This window comes from Balaenoptera physalus (assembly GCF_965194825.1).
Source record: "Balaenoptera physalus genome assembly, chromosome: 1".
NCBI classification, from domain to species: domain Eukaryota; kingdom Metazoa; phylum Chordata; class Mammalia; order Artiodactyla; family Balaenopteridae; genus Balaenoptera; species Balaenoptera physalus.
In genome coordinates this window covers 167,183,790-167,199,424 of record NC_138882.1, presented here as the reverse complement: position 1 = coordinate 167,199,424, position 15,635 = coordinate 167,183,790, and the positions used below count along the sequence as shown (strand labels likewise).

The following is a 15,635-nucleotide window of genomic DNA, read 5'->3' as shown; positions in this document are numbered from 1 at the left end:
AGGATCTTTCATTGCGGTGTGTGGGCTTCTCTCTAGTTGCGGTGTGTGGGCCCTCTAGTTGTGGCGCACGGGCTTAGTTGCCACGCGGCATGTGGGATCTTAGTTCCCGGCCAGGGATTGAACCTGCGTCCCCTGCATTGGAAGGCGGATTCTTAACCACTGGACCTCCAGGGAAGTCCCTGCATGGTGGGTTAAAGGACTAGCTTTGACCTCAGGTTCATAGCAGACAAGGTCATCTTTGTGCTTCCTTATCTTCTGTATTTCTCAATAAAAGATTATCAGGGGTGCTTGAGGTGAGATAAGAAAAAACATTTCAAATCTTCTTTAACTGTAGGAAGTAAAAATGCTTTAACTGTAGGAAGTAAAAACTTAGAATATTAGTGCTCACTGTTTGGATTTAGGAACTATGTTGTTACGTAAGGTATAGTGTATGGAACGTGGGGGCATTCTGAGCTGCACTCTAGTCTAAGCCACTGCTGTCCTTTTCCTGGATAATTGTAGGCAATATCTAACAATTTGTTCTGCTCTTGCCCTGTTAAGGTCTGTTCTACACTCAGCAGCCAAGATCCTTTTAGAACGTGATTCTGGTCCTTGCTCCTCTGCTCAAAACAGTGCTGTGGCTGCCTACATAACCTGTAGGAAAACCAAAGTCCTTACGATGGCTTGCAAGGCCCTTTCCATTCACCCATGTCTCTGACCTGATCTTCCAGCTGTTGCCTGGCAACTGTTGGCATCGCAGCTACTCTGTTTTTCTGTCTTCATCAGATACACCAGGCATGTTCCCTCCGCAGGGTCTTTGCACTTGTTCTTTCCTCTATTTGGTCCCTTTTGCCTTCAGATAAAGTACAGCATACTGTTTCTGTTCGTCTTTGCCTTCTCTGACCACATTACATAAAAGAGTAACTCTTATTCCTCCTGTGCTCCCATCTGCCCCTTAGAATATAAGCTCCAGGAATGAAGAGATATTTTTAAAATTTATTTATTTTTGCCTGTGTTGGGTCTTCGTTGCTGTGCGCCAGCTTTCTCTAGTTGCAGTGAGCGGGGGCTACTCTTCGTTGCGGTGCGCTGGCTTCTCATCGAGGTGGCTTCTCTCGTTGTGGAGCACAGGCTCTAGGCGTGCGGGCTTCAGTAGGTGTGGCTCGCGGGCTTAGTTGTTCCAAGGCATGTGGGATGTTCCCGGACCAGGGATGAAACCCGTATCTCCTGCATTGGCAGGCGGATTCTTAACCACTGGGCCACCAGGGAAGTCCCTGAGGAGATTTTTAATTGCTGAATCTCTGTTGCCTAAAACAGTACCTGGCAATGTAGTAGGTACTTCATAAATTTTTTGTTGAAGTAAGTGGACAGTTAAAATGGAAATTGTGTAGAAGGGGAAAAGATATATTGTCGGTAGTGCTGTGGTGTCCTTGCTAATATACTGGTATCTGACGAAAGACGGGTCAGGAGAATGAGGCTGAAAAGCATGCCTATCACTGTCCCGATGACTCAAGCAGGACAAGTTTGGGGGTGCATAAAAACTGGTGGCAGGTGACTTAGGGCTTCAGGTGTCTCCTTGCTGTCATAGAATAACTAAGGGTCAGAGCCTCAGATTTGCTTCTCCACCCATTGCAACGATGGAAAATTGAAGATTTGTTGTGATGAGAAAATTCTTGCCAGTGTCGGAGAAGAGGTTAGTTAATAGGGAAGAAACATGATGGGGTAGAAAAAGGAAGATTGTGTGTGTGTGTTTGTTAACTGGCTAGAATTTTAAAGGTGGATGTATTGGAATAGTTCTTTAATTAGTGCATTGTAGAGTAAGCGGTTCCCAGTTTTGTAGCAGTCATCGGGGGTTCCCTCAAGCTGACCGATGTGAGCCCCTGTGCCTCTGCAGTTACAAACAGGGAAAGAAGTTTCGGTTGATGAAACCTAGGATGAGTTCCCAGAATGACTTGCAAGAATATATGCAAAAGTATTGTGGAAGAATGAGTTTTTGTAAGTGCTATATTTTTGCTATTTATCAACTAAACGAATATATACCAACATTGTCATTAATTTGCCAAATGGTCTGACTGAATAGTAATTTCATCTGGATAAGTCTTAGTTTTAACAGTAGGTTTTTGTTGCCTCTTTGTAATGTTAATTACCTGATAACCTTTGGTATAGGTCAAGAGTTTATTGCTTGTGTATTCAGTTTATTCAGTGGACACATATCAGTGTTAGGTATATAGAGTTTGCAGCCTTGTGAGGTAAGTTGACATATTAACAGACATAATGAAATGCGTGTAAGGAGAACCGTGTCTAGGGTAACAGAGAAGCAATACCTAACCCAGCCTGGGTGAGCCAGGGACAGCTTGCTGGGGAAGGAGACCCTCGTAAGAATGAGTAGGAGTTTGCTGAGAGGGGAGTTGAGGGCTCCCCACTACTGAGAGACTATAGCTTAAGGAAATGCATTCTTTTCTCTCCTGGCTAGATAGGCAAGGATTCAGCTATGTGCAAACCACAGGTTTCAGAGAAAGCTAAGGTGGGTATCCTTGATTGAGTCAATGAATAAGTGAAAAAAGAGAAGATTAATGCCAAGACTGCATCTTCAGATTATTTAATTCCTAGGTGCCTTCCTACTTTACAGTATTTATGAATGAACAAAAAAACTTTAATCTAGATGTGAGGATGTTAATTACATACTGAGCTTGCTGATCTTGGAACTTTGTTTTCCTGTTTGTTTGGGATAATACTACATTGCTTTGCTATATGGCCATGTTAGTAGTATTTGGATCTGGGAATATTTAAACAACTGGATCTGAAGGGTTTTTTTGTGCTTTGAGGGATGAGTGTGGGGAGTTACTTTAACTTGAAATGTATTTGTTAAATTTAGTTCAGCATACTTGAAAGTTTTTTGTTTCAAGCATCTAATTCTTCTGAAGTTATTCTCTAGGTTGAATTATGGAGTTTGCAAGTTAAACTTGTATAATGCAGACCATAGCACCTGAAATATTGCCAGTGGAAGTATCAGGTTACAAGAGGAAGGTTTTAGCTTTCCATACTTTCCAACCTTACTGTAGGAGGTTGGGTGGATGAAAATGAGTACGAGAGACCCTCAGGCCAGTATACTTTGGGAGAGAATCCTGTGTCCACTTGGAGTTAAGTTGAGGGCTAGAGGAGAGTTTCTGCTTATAGATTCCAAGCATCTGTATTTCAAGATGCAATCTGCAAGGTTTGGGTAGCTATTTTATCACTGCTTATTTCTTCTCATTCCAGAGTTGTATCCTGACTTTGTAAATTGGAGAAGCCAGTGCGGCACTGCCAGTATTCTTTGAGGTAGTGTCTGTTTGGGGTCTGGTGCAAGTCGAATCATTGTTCAATAAGGTAAATGCATGTTGGTAAAAGGAACTAATAATAACTTCACTGGCTTATAAAGCCAGTCTTATGTTGTTTATCCAGAAGATTCCTTAATGGAAGTTCTGGGTTCTTATTAAGCAATATTTATCTTTCAGTTTAAAAAACTGAAACAGGCTAATAAAGTAGCCTTGCTTTCCTCTCTGATTCCATCCCAAGTTGTAGAATCAGCAGTTACTTTCTTATTTTAACTAACTTCTGAGTTTTTAAATAACACATGTTTATTCACTTGGACATACTGAAAAATATCAGCCATAAACTTGACACATATATAGTCACTGTTAATAGTTTGGTGAACAGTCCCTTGTCGTGCATATGTTACTCTGATATGTGTGTATATAATCAAAACTGGAGTTGTGCTTTTTTGTCACTTGGTTCTTGTTAACAAGAAAAGTTTTCTCTGTTTGCATTTTTAAATGACTCATGGCATTTCATCATTGGATGTGCCATATAATTTATCTAACTAGTTCCTTTTTGGTAAACATTTAGGCTTTTCTCTCATTTTTCCATGTGTTAGGTAACTGTGTGATGGACATGAATAAATTTATGCATACAGTTGATTTCCCCCCATAGTACAGTTTCTTCTCTTAAATTTTAAAAAACATTTTATATATTTATTTAAACATTTTTTGTTTTACTTTTTATTAATACATGTACAAAAACCATGTACGTAGTCATGTCAGACCATCAGCTCAACAGGGCTTTTTATGAAAAACAGTCCCTCCCGCCCCTTTTTCAGTCCCTAGAAGCAATCATTTCCAACTCTTTACTGTTTCTTTTGGTATTACCTCTAAAATAATAAGCTTATTTTGTTACTTACGGATTTTCCAGTTTTGGGTATTATCTATTAACTTTCTACTTTGGATAGTGGTAGAATTCTCTGACCACCTCACATGTCCACATTTATTGTCACTCTGGTTGTAATTGAATTTTGGTTAGAGCAGTATTCACTGTTAACAATATTAAGGTTATGTATAGCTTGTTCACAGACAAATGTCGTATGTTATGGTTAATTTTCTTTTTTCTGTACAACTTTTTGTTTTCTCTATTGTTAATAATTATCTTTTTCTGGTCTGTTTTGTTTAGTTTCTATGTTCTTATCAGTAATTTCTTTCTAAACTCTACCCAGAAGTGTAAATTCTTCCTCAATACTTTAAGCATTTTGGTTATATTATAAATTTTATCTTAGAGATATTTTCTTTTTTTAAAAAAAATATTTATTTATTTGGTTGCACCTGGTCTTGTGGCAGGCGGGCTCCTTAGTTGCGGCTTGAGGGCTCCTTTTAGTTGTGGCTCACCAGCTCCTTAGTTGTGGCATGTGAACACTTAGTTGCAGCATGCATGTGGGATCTAGTTCCCCAACCAGGGATTGAACCCAGGCCCCTCGCATTGGGACTGCGGAGTCCTAACCACTGCGTCACCAGGGAGGTCCCCTTAGAGGTATTTTCTAATCTGCTTCATTCTGAACGTGTGCTCTAGGCAGCTGGGGTGTTATCACAGCATCATCATCCTGATGATTTTTCCTACCTTTTTTTGGTTTTGTTTATGGTAAGAAGAAGGAATCTAACATTTTGTATTAAGTCATTAATCAGTTGTCCCAACTATTCACTAATACTCAGTGTTTTTATTGTTGTTGCCTTATTTCATCTTTAAATACTTAGTGATACAAGCGTTTCTTCTCTCTCCAGACTCAGCAAGCAAAATATAATTGATATTTCCATACTTCTTATTTTTCACCACGTGGAACTATGACAGTTCTTCAAGAGACTTAAGTATTGGAAACTAGAAAACAAAGACTAGAAGGACATGTACATAGGAAGCCAGTTGCATAATTTAAAAAATAAGTATACTGGATTTTCCCCTCTAAGATCCTTTGTCTTTTAAAGCTGCTTTTGATTTTTTGATTAATTCAGTCAGTAGACGCTTGAGTGCGTGTTACTGTGCCTGTTCTCTGTTGCTAGGGATAACCGGCAATGAGCAAGACAAACAGGACCCCCATTCTTGGGGAGCTTACATTCTAGTTTGGGAAGGCAGATACCATAGTTTCAGATTTCCTAAGTGTAGGAAAGAAATACGACTGCAAGATAACAGTGAGGTGTCATTAGGTAGAATGCTAAGGAATACCTTTTCGAGTTAGGTGACAAGCTGAGATCTGAAGGATGAGAAAGGAGCCAACCATGCTTTAGACTGCAGAAGGGTGTTCATGTAGCGAGAACTGCAAGTATAAAGGTGCTGAGACTATAAGTGCTTGTAAGTGTTCAAGGAACAGAAAGAAGGCCTTTATGACTCCGGTAGAGGGATTGAATCAGGAGAGAGTGGTTTGAGATGATGTTGGAGTAGGCAAGAGTCAGATCATTTAGAATCTTGAAATTATGGCAAGCTGGAGCTTTCATATATAAATCTGATGATTTCAATTTTGTTCCTTTAAAAAAAAAACAAAACAAATACAAGATGTTCCAGAAAATAATTAGACCTATTTGTCTATGTAGTTAATATGCTGTTCCTTATGAGCCAGAGAGGGGAGTTGCACTGATCATATGTATCTGAACTGAGTTCTGGTTCAGTGTCTGGATCTATCTGCGGTTGGGATAGTTGAGTGGTCTCTAAATTTAGATAGCTTTGAATAGTGCCTTAATGAATTCGTTTTATATTTAGAAGCAACAGGTTGGGTTCTTGATTTCTTTTGTAGACTCAGGTGACTGGTAAGGTCCAGAATGATAGCAGATCTTGAAATTATTTTTGGTTTCTTATGTAGAGTTGTGTGTGTATTTAAGACATCTCTTTTTTTCCCCCTCAACTTATCTGGTAAAGTGTAGATATAAATGGAAAGACATCAGGTGGTTATATCTCAACAGGAAAGTCTTAGTGGATGAAGACTAGAAACTGCAAAAAATAAATGATGAATTTAAAAATGACTAATAGGGCTTCCCTGGTGGCGCAGTGGTCGAGAATCTGCCTGCCAATGCAGGGGGCACGGGTTCGAGCCCTGGTCTGGGAAGATCCCACATGCCGCGGAGAAACTGGGCCTGTGAGCCACAATTACTGAGCCTGCGTGTTGCTCCGCAACAAGAGAGGCCGCGATAGTGAGAGGCCTGTGCACCGCGATGAAGAGTGGCCCCCGCTTGCCACAACTAGAGAAAGCCCTCGCACAGAAATGAAGATCCAACACAGCCATAAATAAATAAATTAATTAATTAAAAAAAAGTGACTAATATTCGATAAGGTTCAAAACTTGAGCATTTGAAAAGACAGTCATTGTTGTCCTTTACGACAGTGCCATCCAAGAGAAGTCCAGTGTGCCACATGTAATTTCAAATTTCCTAGCATCCACATTAAGAAAATAAATAAAAAGAAGCAGATGAAATTAATTTTAATGATATATTTTATGTAATTTAATATATCCAACACATTCTCATTTCAACATGTAATTAATATAAGAAATCCTTAATGAAGTATTTTACGTTCTGGGTTTTGTACTAAGTCTTTGAAATCCTGTATTTTATACCTATAGCTCATCCCAGTTCAGGCCAGCCACATTTCAGTTGCACGGTAGCTACATGTGTATGGGACACTGCAGCTCTTAGGGTTCATACTTCTGAAGGAATGGATAAATTGATATGATCTAGTTATTGAAAGATACCCTGCCATGTTGTGAACATGATTCAAAGCAGTGATGGTTTAACATATAAGGAAATAAATTTAAAAACATACATTTTTCCCTCCTCTAAACCTCTGTGTGATAGACCTGTTTGGGGAAGCTGATTTTATCCCCAAAAGGCTAACGTCTGTAAAAGATGTCAAACAGCTTATCTCCTAAGAGAGTTGTAAACAGACCTTATGTAGAACAAACTTTATGTACAACTCCGTGTAAGCAGTGGCTTTCTGTGTATCGATGGTGGGATGAAGAGAGAACACAGTCCTAGTCCTTGGAATCTGTAAAGAATGTCCGTAAACCAGTGGATTGGAATTCCTGTCCTGGTTTCCTGAATAAGAATCTTGATAGATGGACTTTTTAAAAAGCTCTGTAGGTGATTGCAATATGTACCACTGGTTCAGCCCAAGGTCTTAGTAATAATAACTTAATTTAAAAAATAGTTGTGTCATGATTGGCTGTTAAACTTAGTTTTTAAAAAGGTTTATCATAATGAGAGCTGGAAGGAGGCCATAGGTGATTAGTTAACATAGCCTGTAGTATCTTTTTTTTTTAAATTTTATTTATTTATTTTATTTTTGGCTGTGCTGGGTCTTCGTTTCTGTGCGAGGGCTTTCTCTAGTTGCGGCGAGCGGGGGCCACTCCTCATCGCGTTGCGCGGGCCTCTAACTGTTGCGGCCTCTCTTGTTGCGGAGCACAGGCTCCAGACGCACAGGCTCAGTAGTTGTGGCTCATGGGCCTAGTTGCTCCGCGGCATGTGGGATCTTCCCAGACCAGGGCTCGAACCCGTGTCCCCTGCATTGGCAGGCAGATTCTCAACCACTGCGCCACCAGGGAAGCCCTGTAGTATCTTTATTAAGTCAGGAAAGCTGAGAGTTCCTTTGAAAAATGGGAAGGATATATTCCCCAATGGTAACACATTTAAAACAGTAACTAAAATTGCTGTCAGCCTACCCTAGGGATATAGGAGAGGAGCCTCTGGGGTGAATCGAAGATTATTTAAGTTGCTGTCTGTGCTGTTCATTCTATTTCTCTAATGATGAAAGGTTAATTGCATAGATGATCCTGAGCCTAATAGACACCCATTGAGCAAATTCTCAGGAGAAGATACCACAAGTTGCCTACATTGGGAATATTAGATGAGTAAGTTCCAAATGAAAGGCCCCTCAGTTTGCTGTTGATTTTTCCCTGCTACCATCCAGCAGCAAAGGGATTTATTCTACAAAGGTCAGGACCCTAGAATTTGACCTTTTTTTGCTTCTCTGCACCTCTTCAGTGCAACACATGCCAGTTTAGCTAATAAAGTTATAAAACACATTATTGTTTTGTGTAGGAAGATACCTGATTGCTTACTAATAGCAGGAAAATAGAATCAGTGGTGAAATCTGTTTGCTCTCAGAGAAGTTGCTAAATATCTCCCTCTCACCACTCTAGGGTTGTAGCTAAACATAGCTTAAGGTGTGAAGTCACATGTTGAATGGCAGGCGTTTACGTACACTTTTTAATTCCCGTGGCAGTCTTGTGAGGTGTAGGTCATGTTTGGAAGATTGAGAGAGTAAGTATCTTGTCCAGCTAATGGGTGGAGGAGCCAAGATTTGAACCCAGTTATTTTTTTGGTGCCAAAGCCACTACTCACTGCAGAACCTAGCCCAGTATTATAAAGTGACTCTCTGAGGTTCTGTTCATTTGGGACAGGGCATTTCAGATTGATAATTTGCTTCGTCATAGTCCCTCACTTACACCCACCTTTATATGCCCATCTTGAAATAACATTATATTATGGAAAACACTAAATGAAACCTGGATTCTAGTCCTAGCTGTTTGCTTACTGTGTATTGGGATTATGGATTCTCTTTCCACTGAGCAGGGATTTCCCAATTATCTGTCTACTTTGGTCTTCTCATAATTGTGAGATGTGGGCACCATTACCCCTGTCTTTTTTTTTTTTTTTAATAAACTTTTTGTTTGAGAATAGTTTAAGATTTACAGAAAATTGCAAGGATTGTACAGAATTCCTGTATTAGTTTGCTAGGGCTGCCATAACAAAGTATCACAAACTGGGCGGCTTAAGCAACAGCAATATATCGTCCCACAGATCTGAAGGCTAGAAGTACAAAAATCAAGAGGTTGGCAGGGGCTTCCCTGGTGGCACAGTGGTTAAGAATCCGCCTGCCAATGCAGGGGACACGGGTTCGAGCCCTGGTCCAGGAAGATCCCACATGCCGCGGAGCAACTAAGTCCGTGAGCCACAACTACTGAGCCCATGTGCCACGACTACTGAAGTCCGTGCGCCTAGAGCCCATGCTCCGCAACAAGAGAAGCCACTGCAGTGAGAAGCCTGCGCACCACAACTAAGAGTAGCCCCCGCTCGCCACAACTAGAGAAAGCCCGCGCACAGCAACGAAGACCCAGTGCAGCCAAAAAAAAAAAATTTATATTAAAAAAAAAAAAAAGAGGTTGGCAGGATTGGTTCCTTCTGAGACCTGTGAGGGAAGGGTCTCTTCCAAGGTCTCTCTCGTCGGCTTGTATTAGATGGCTGTCTTCTCCCTATTTCTCTTCATATCGTCTTCTCGCCACGTATCTCTGTGTCCAGATTTCCCCTTTTATAAGGATACCAGTCATATCTGTAAAGACCCTGTCTCCAAATGAGGTCACGTTCTGAGGTGCTTGGTGTTAGAACTTCAGTATGTACATTTTAGGGTTAGGGAGACACAGTTTAACCTGTAACAGTCCCGATATTTCCTATGCCCAATTTCTTCTATTATTAACATCTTACATTAGAATGGTACATTTGTCACAGTTAATGAACCAATATTGATACACTATTATTAACTAAAGTGTAAGCCCTATTTTTAACACATAAAAAAACTTCAGTTCGGGGAGGGGATATGACTTGGAAAAGATTTCAAAACTAGTGACCTCCTTTCTGACTTTAGTACAAGCAAAAGAAAACTTCCCAAGTCACATTATGAGCCTGAAAAGATATTTTCTACCTATAATTACAACAGGATTTTCTTGTTTTCTGCATCCAGCAGAGTGCTTAGCATGGAGTAAGTTCAATAAAATCTGATAGAATGAACAGAAACATGCTCTCGGTACTTGTTGGGCCATGGTATTTTTTGGGAGAGTATACTCACAATAATCTTACCAAAGTAAAGTACAGAGATTGTGAAACCTGCTTTAATGAGAAAGCAAAACTATTTTAAAAATTGTGAAATGATTGTGTATTTACTTTTCCAGTAACCAGCGCTTGGTGCGAAGTCCTATTTATGTTTATGAAGCCCAGTCTACTAAGCTGAAACTTTATTTATTTATTTATTTGGCTGCACCAGGTCTTCGTTGCGGCACACGGGATCTTTTAGTTGCGGCATGCAGGATCTTTTTTTTTCAGTTGTGGCTTGTGAACTTTTAGTTGCGGCATGTGGGATCTAGTTCCCTGACTAGGGATTGAACCCAGGCCCCCTGCATTGGGGGTGCGGAGTCTTAGCCACTGGGCAACCAGGGAAGTCCCCTGAAACTTTAGAAGTTAAGTTGTATGTTCGGTATTAACCACTTTTAACAAATGAATAAACTGAAATCTACAAAGACTGTTAATTCTTAAAGTCCCCCAGAATGCCTCTCTTATTCCAAGTCACTTCCTTTTGCTATTAGATAAACCGTATATTTAAAACACAGTGCAGGCAGATGAAGTTGAGTTTACCACCTTGTAGGAGGCATACTTATAATAGAAGAAATTGGTGTGTAAAATTGCTTGCATATATTTTCTTTTACTAGCTTTTTTCAGACTGGTGGCTTGAGACCTAAGTTTATTACTTGTGTGTATTTTTCAGAATTTTCCAGCATTGATTGATTAAATTATGTTGCTTTCTATGACTATTACATAATATCCCAGCTATCTTAAGATTTTCCTATGTTTTTATTTCTGATTGGGGGAGAAACAGCAGTTTGATGGAAAGAATGAATAAAGGGGTTTCCCAGCAAAGATTTGTCATTTTGATCTTAAATTATTCAATCTTTTCTTTGGTGTTTTTTTAAAAAAACAAAACACAAAGAAAGAGAAACATTTATGAAACTCTTATTCCTTTGTGGAAATCAGGCCTGAAATAATTAGTGGCATGCTGTATTCTGTGCCATATGGAAAATAGCTATCTCACTGAATTTTTCCTACCTTTCCAAGTTACTGAGAAATAGTGGTCCTGTTCCTTTAAAAAATGAAAGATGGAAGCGGTGGAGTTTGCCATGTCTTTGGGACAGAGAAACTAATTCAGTCTCTGAAGAGCAGGAAGGAAATGTGACCTCTTGCTGGCTGTGTGATGGAAAGAAGCTAGCGGCAGTGTCCCTCAGCCTGACAGGAGTCTTGCAGAGCCCTGACTCGCTCTGGAAACTCCTCTTTCCCAAGTGAGGTTGGTGCTGCCTGAATTTGGTGTAGGTGAATTGCCCCCATGCAAGTGATAGTTTAAGTATAGTCAGAAGGTAAGTAATCAAGTCCCTGGTCAGCTATTTTCGGGCAGATGCACTGGTTTTTATAAAGCGGTAGAATATGTTATGAATCTTAAATGATTTCTTCTACAGTAAATTTCAGAGTTGATAGGATGGAAGTGGAGGATGATTCTTTTTTAAAAGCAAAAAAATTTTTTTAAAATAAATTTATTTTTGGCTGTGTCAGGTCTTCGTTGCTGCGCACGGGCTTTCTTTAGTTGTGGCGAGCAGGGGCTACTCTTCATTGTGGTGCGCAGGCTTCTCATTGCTGTGGCTTCTCGTGTTGTGGAGCACGGGCTCTAGGCACGCGGGCTTCAGCATTTGTGGCATGCAGGCTCAGTAGTCGTGGTTCGTGGGCTCTAGAGCGCAGGCTCAGTAGTTGGGTGCACGGGCTTAGTTGCTCCGCGGCATGTGGGATTTTCCCCAGACCAGGGCTCAAACCTGTGTCCCCTGCATTGGCAGGCGGATTCTTAACCACTGCGCCACCAGGGAAGCCCTAAAAGCAAAAAGTTTAACCCTCACCACTTAATTCCATTTTTAGGATATGGCTGAAGTAACGATGAAGAATGTCCTTCTCAGTTTGTGTAAACGTTCTAAGTTCTTTTTGCCATTGGTAGAGCTGTTCCAAATCCTCATTTTATTGACGAAAAATAGGCACAGAGAGGTTAAAAACACCTCCTTCAAATAAGGGGTTTTGCATTTATTAGGAGCATGAGTTTAGTTTTGGTAAATTTCTCTCATTTAAGGTGCCCATTATTTATTTACTTATTTTTAGCGTTTCATTGCTCACCAGTGGCAGTGAAGAAGATCAGTTCTGCCCTGATCAGAGGTCCTGATAAGAGAGGGAAGAAAGCAGTTTGCATCAGCCAAACAGGAGGCTAGAATAACATCTGTTATTTATTAGTTGATGACTGGTGCTTGGGCTCGAAAGGAGGGAAGTCAAGAAGACTCTGAGGTAGGATGGGCACCCTGCTGGTTAGACAGGAGCCCACAGTCCCCACGCCCACCCACAGAATACAGGTATCTGGTGGCTTTTGGAAAAGAACTCTGTCAGAACAGGTCTGTTTTGCATTTGGGAGCCCAAAGCATCCAACATAAGTAGCAATACTGTTAGAAAGGAATTACTTACTTTCCTCAAGTTTGAAGTGATGGCAAAGAGTCTTCATTTTTTTTTCCTGTTTTTGCTGTGCAGTTTATTATGAATTTTCTAAGAGACAAATAACACAGTGCTCCTGTTTGCTGTCCAAAGAAATCAGGGCTGGCAAAGGAAGGACAGAGATTGACTTTTGGAGGACTTGGAATTGAACCTTTGTGGATAAGAGCTGGCTTATCCAGCTGGCCAGTACTTCCCACACTGGCAGTGTTCTTGACCTAGGGGAAAAAAGCTCTTTTATTATTATAAATTATCCATGCGTATTTTTATGTGAGGCTTGCCATTCCTTAATTGATGTACTTTTAATCTATTGGGTTGGCCAAAAATTTCATTCGGTTTTAAGTACATTTTTCATTTTCACCACCAACTTTATCGAACAGTTTATTCATTAACTGAACGAATTTTTTGGCCAGCCCAATAAATGCTTCAGAGCTTACCCTCAGGGAAGCTTCTTAATACTCACTTAGAAAAATTATCTGTGTGTCAATGGATAACTAACATGAGTTAGTTTTTTTTACGTAGTGAAAACAGTATACAGAGTTGGGCCTTTTGTTGCTGTAGTTACTTGACTCAAGAACCGAAGGCCAGATACTGTTTCCCTGAGGGTGTGGGCTTTATTTGCTTCCCTTCACTCTCCAGTTTCTGAACACAGGGGTCCCTGTGCTGAATTGTTTCTGTGAAGTTTTCGGAGCTGGTTGCTCTGAATTCTTTCCAGCCTGACAATAACCAATAGGAAGAACAATTGAGAATTTGTTTTGTAAACATGTCCATTATTAGCATAAGTTAACTAAAATATACGCTGTCATTAATAAAAAGGTTATTTTCAGGGAAGTTGATAGTAAGGCTAGGATAAAAGCACACTGGTAAAAAAATTACAATGTCAGATAATCCCCCAAATGCCAAATAAACAGTTGAACTGAGCTCACAATTTTTACAGTGGCTTTTGGACTCCACAGAATTAGAAGCTTTAGCTGTTTTTAGCTTGCTAACCCCAAAATGTAGTTTATTAATGTGTATTTTCTCCCCTCTCATAATAATTTCTCAGTTGTTATGAAGTAGTCACACTTCTAAAAACAAGTTGCTGAAACAGCCCACAATGGGAATGGTATTTTGGACTACTCATGTCCTGTAATTAGGAGGTAGTTTAAGGTTGCACTTTGGAATTTACTTTAAATGTGTTTGAACTGAAATCAGAGTCATTGTTATTTGCTGATAATTGATTCTCCTTTTAGACTTATTTGCAGAGCACACATGGAGAAGCATGTGGAGGTGAGCCTTTTGGGTCCCCTCATTGCATGTCTGGTTTTTTTTTTGTTTTTTGTTTTTTTCACTGCTCGGCTTGCGGGATCTCAGTTCCCCGACCAGGGATTGAACCCAGTCCTCCGCAGTGAAAGCGCCAAATCCTCACTGCTAGACCACCAGGGAACTCTCGCACGTCTGGATTTTTTAATGGAAGGATTCTCTAATATTTTTTTATGGAAAAGGTATGGGGAAATAGCTGCAGAGACTGGCTATATCCACCCAGACTTATTAGGATTTTGACCATGAATTGAGCCCACCTGCAAAGAGTTGATAATTTTTTAAGCTGGATGACGGATGTACTTGGGTTCCTTACACTGTTCTTTTCTACTTTTGTGTATGTTTGAATCAATGCCTCCATAATAAAAACACTAAAAAAAAAAAAAAAAAAAAGAGCCCAGTTGGCTATAAGGCTGGCCTGGCCTTTCTTAACCTTCTTTAAAGTCATAAAAGAGGGAAAAAATTCCATTGTAATAAAGTTTTCCTGAAATGGACTTTGAATAAAGTACAGTTTTATTTATATTTAGGGTCTTGTGGAAATTACTAGTCTAGATTTTTAAAATATCTCAGAAGAAAGTAGGTAGATGTTTGATTCCACATGAAAAGAATTAACACCATTAACGCTATGAATGTCAACAACTTTGTAAAAGACTGTTAGGGGGAAGTTACCTGTAAACTCACTAGCTAAAAAAATTTATATGTAAAGTAAGAAGCACATGCTCTTATCCTGTCTGCCCCATTTCATGTCTTTCCCTTCTCCTGCCCCCTTCCTCTTCATGTATGTCTTCCTTTCTGCTCCACAGAGGTAACCACTATTAATAGTTTGCTGCATGTGCTTATGTAGATATGTCTTATATGTACATCTGTACCTACATATTACTCATTTTAAAAACAAGTTCTACCAAATTACATAGAATACAATGTTTAAAGTTTAAGAATTTTAGTACTAAACTCCAGAATAGCTATGATTTTGTAACATAGGCAAGGGCAAACTTTTATTATATCCTTAAGTTGTTTAAGCAATAAAATTGCCGTTCTCCCCAAAGGACCTTCCTCTCCTTTTAGGAGGGTGCTCAGCGCACATGTAGGTATTTGCCTCTGTGAATCTTAAGACCTCAGAAATTAGTGTTATAGTTATGGATTTATTTAACAGTTTAAGAGAGCTGCTGAATAGAGTAACTGTCAGCAAGGGGTCTCTGATTTGATTTCTTCGGGGATGTTGGGGGGGTGGTGTGAAGTCTTGGAAAAGTGTTTCCCTAGAGATACCTACAGCTGCTCTTGATTCTGTTTCCCTTTCCCTCCCTCTTTTGCTCAGGAGAGGATAATCTCCAGAGGAAAGCATAAAATAGTAAACATGCTTAGTATTTCACCTGAGTTCTGCTTTCCTGCCCCTAACTATCCAGAGGCACACAGAGCACACAGTCAGGCCCCCTCCTTTGCCTACAACCCTTTATGAATGGTGAATTTCTTTCTTGGCTGATTTTTGGATCTGTCTCTTCTTTATTTCAGTCATTTTGTTCACCAAGAATTTTCTGCTTCTTGCCTTTAGTGACTGTTGAGAGCAGGGCTGTCTTGACTGGACTTGCTGGCGGTGGAGTTTCACTCTAACCTGGCACTACTAAATGAAGTGTGTCTCCCTAACATTGAGATCAGTTTGGCCTTCTCTGCCTTTGAGGAAAA

General features: G+C 40.0%; 1 protein-coding gene across 3 annotated transcripts in view; it reads left to right on the top strand.

Moving 5' to 3' along the window:
- Window positions 1-15,635, top strand: part of THRAP3 (thyroid hormone receptor associated protein 3) — a 72,627-nt gene that overhangs the window by 24,536 nt on the left and 32,456 nt on the right. For 2 of the 3 annotated variants that reach the window (XM_082415576.1, XM_082415578.1), the window contains exon 2: window positions 3,235-3,294. The exons of the other annotated variant lie outside the window; for it this stretch is intronic. The gene's annotated coding sequence lies outside the window, so the exon portion shown is untranslated. The remainder of the gene's footprint in view (window positions 1-3,234; window positions 3,295-15,635) is intronic. 3 annotated transcript variants of the gene reach the window in all.